The sequence below is a fragment of the Triticum dicoccoides genome, chromosome 4A (assembly GCF_002162155.2).
Source record: "Triticum dicoccoides isolate Atlit2015 ecotype Zavitan chromosome 4A, WEW_v2.0, whole genome shotgun sequence".
In the NCBI taxonomy this organism is placed as follows: Eukaryota; Viridiplantae; Streptophyta; class Magnoliopsida; order Poales; family Poaceae; genus Triticum; species Triticum dicoccoides.
Genome location: NC_041386.1, coordinates 2,791,424 through 2,795,197, shown reverse-complemented (window position 1 = coordinate 2,795,197; position 3,774 = coordinate 2,791,424).

The following is a 3,774-nucleotide window of genomic DNA, read 5'->3' as shown; positions in this document are numbered from 1 at the left end:
GCAGGCGGCGGGGCGGCGGTGTGGGGTTTGCAGGGGGTGGCGGCGGTTATAAAGGGGCGGGGGTCGACTTGGGGGAGGGGTCGGCCTCGGGAGGCGTGTCCTTCCCGGACACGGCGGCGGCGGCGATCGGGACTCCGGTCCCGATCCGGCTGGAGGCGACGGCGGCTGGCTGGGCCCTTGGCCCAGTCAGGCGCTGGGTTTTTTTTTAACAATTTCGCTATGCCTAAAAAAATTCTAGAAAAAATAAATAAATAATCTAAAAATGCCAAAACAAATTTTCTCCGTCTAAATAAAATATTTAGAACAGGATGAACATTTTTTGGCTCTAAATGCAATTTTTGAAAACGTGCATTTTTCCTAAATTCAAATAAACTAGCAAATAAAACCAAAATAAAATCTTATTTGATTTTTTTATTAAATCCTCAATATTTCTTTATTTTGGGAAAGTCATTTTATTCCCTCTCTCATATTTTGATAACAGAAATAAATGAAGATAAAATAAATAAAATCATATGATCCCTATTTCAAAATTTGAGAAAACTCAAATATGAAAATAACGAAATCCCCAACTCTCTCCGAGGGTCCTTGAGTTGCGTAGAATTTCTAGGATCCACCAAAAGTAATAAAATATGATATGCAATGATGATCTAATGTCTAACATTCCAAATTGAAAATTTGGGATGTTACAGGCTTCCACCCTATAATGCGCAAAAATTGCATTGGCTTCTTTCATTATAAATCTGAACTCATGAGCTAAAAAGATAGTAGCTGCTCGCTTAACAGAAGAGTGCTCAATATTAGAAAATTCTAGAAAAATCCTTTGGATGCAAGGGTGCATATGAATAAATTGTCTTTCAAGTTCAACTATGAGCAAAGATATAGCATCCGCAAAACTACTAGGAAAGATGACATGATGTAGAGGGATAAACTAAAGCAATATGATATAAGCCCCATCTTTTTATCCTCGATGGCAACAATACAATATGTGCCGTGTTGCCCCTGCTGTTACTGGGAAAGGACACCGCAAGATTGAACCCAAAGCTAAGCACTTCTAGCATTGCAAGAAAGATCAATCTAGTAGGCCAAACCAAACTGATAATTCGAAGAGACTTGCAAAGATAACCAATCGTACATAAAATATTTCAGAGATGAATCAAATATTGTTCATAGATAAACTTGATCATAAACCCACAATTCATCGGATCTTGACAAACACACCGCAAAAAGAGTTACATCAAGTAGATCTCCAAGAAGATCGAGGAGAACATTGTATTGAGATCCAAAGAGAGAGAAGAAGCCATCTAGCTAATAACTATGGACCCGAAGGTCTGTGGTAAACTACTCACACATCATCGGAGAGGCTATGGTGTTGATGTAGAAGCCCTTCGTGATCGATTTCCCCTCCGGTGGAGCTCCAGAAAAGGCCCCAAGATGGGATCTCTTGGGTACAGAAGGTTGTGGTGGTGGAAATAGGGTTTCGTGGTGCTCCTGGATGTTTTTGGGGTATATATAGGTGGAAGAAGTAGGTCGGTGGAGCTGCGAGGGGCTCACGAGGGTGGGGGTGCGCCCAGGGGGGCAGGCGTGCCCTCCTGCCTCTTGGCCACCTCGTTTCTTTCTTGACGTCTACTCCAAGTCCCCTGGATCACGTTTGTTCCAAAAATAACTCTCCCGAAGGTTTCATTCCATTTGGATTCCATTTGATATTCCTTTTCTGCGAAACACTGAAATAGGCAAAAAAACAGCAATTTGCATTGGGCCTTGGGTTAGTAGGTTAGTCACAAAAATAATATAAAAGTGTATAAATAAGCCCATTAACATCCAAAACAGATAATATAATAACATGGAACAATCAAAAATTATAGATACATTGGAGACGTATCAGTAGCATCGTTGTCGTCTCGCCAACTATTGCTTCTATGACTATCGTTACTACTTAGTGATAAAGTAAAGCAATTACATGGCGATTGCATTTCATACAATAAAGCGACAACAATAAGGCTCTGGCCAGTTGCCAATAACTTTTACAAAACATGATCATCTCATAAAAAAATTATATCTCATCACGTCTTGACCATATCACATCACAACATGCCTGCAAAAACAAGTTAGACATCCTCTACTTTGTTGTTGCAAGTTTTACGTGGCTGCGACGGGCTTCTAGCAAGAACCATTCTTACTGATAACCAACAAGTATAGGGGATCGCAACAGTTTTCGAGGGTAAATATTCAACCCAAATTTATAGATTCGACACAAGGGGAGCCAAAGAATATTTGAAGGTATTAGCAGCTGAGTTGTCAATTCAACCACACCTGGAGATTAGTTATCTGCAACAAAGTGATCAGTAGCAAAGTAGTTTGATAGTTTTGATAGTACTAACAGTAGCAACAGTAACAGTAACTGTAACAGTGATAGCAGTAATTTTGTAGCAAGTGTAACAGTGATGATAGCAGCAGTAACTTAGCAGAAACAATATGGAAAAGTTGGTAGGCATTGGATCGATGACTTGTTGGATGATATTCATCATGAGACAGTTATAACCTAGGGCGATATGGCACTAGCTCCAGTTCATTGATATAATGTAGGCATGTATTCCGTAAATAGTCATACGCGCTTTATTAAAAGAACTTGCATGACATCTTTTATCCTACCCTCCCGTGGCAGTGGGGTCCATATTGGAAACTAAGGGATATTAAGGCCTCCTTTTAATAGAGAACCGGAACTAAGCATTAACACATAGTGAATACATGAACTCCTCAAACTGTGGTCATCACCGGGAGTGGGACCGGTTGTTGTCACTCCGGGGTTGCCGGATCATAACCATAGTAAGTGACTATAACGTGCAAGATTGGATCTAAAACATGGATATAATGATGAATTATAAATGGTTCAGATCTGAAATCAACGAACCCGGGCCCAAAGTGACAAGCATTAAGCATGGCAAAGTCATAGCAACATCAATCTAAGAACATAGTGGATCAGGCCCTAACAAAACTAACTCGATTACATGATGAATCTCATCCAACTCCTCACCGACCAGCGAGCCTACGAAGGAATTACTCACTCCCGGTGGGGAGCATTATGGAATTGGCGATGGAGAAGGGTTGGTGATGACGAAGAATGAAGATCCCCCTCTCCGAAGCCCCAAACGGACTCCACAGCTGCCCTCCCGAGGAAGAACAGGGCCTGGCGGCGGCTCCGTCTCGTGGGTGGCGATAATTCTTTCTCCCTCATTTTTTTGGGAATAATGTGATTTTATAGTATCAGGGGGGTCATCAGCAGGGCTACCAGGTGGGTACAACCCACCTGGGCGCGCCAGGAGAGGGGGCACACCCTGCTGGGTTGTGCCCACCCAGGGGCCCTGAGGGAGTCCTGGATTAGGGGGTCTCCGAACAGCCGGACTATCTCCATTGGCCGGACTGTTAGACTATGAAGATACAAGATTGAAGACTTCGTCTCGTGTCCGGATGGGACTCTACTTGGTGTGGAAGGCAAGCTAGGCAATACGAATATGGATATCTCCTCCTTTGTAACCGACCTTGTGTAACCCTAACCCTCTTCGGTGACTATATAAACCGAAGGGTTTTAGTCCGTAGGACAACAATCACAACATACAATCATACCATAGGCTAGCTTCTAGGGTTTAGCCTCTCTGATCTCGTGGTAGATCTACTCTTGTACTACCCATATCATCAATATTAATCAAGCAGGACGTAGGGTTTTACCTCCATCAAGAGGGCCTGAACCTGGGTAAAACATCGTGTCCCCTGCCTCCT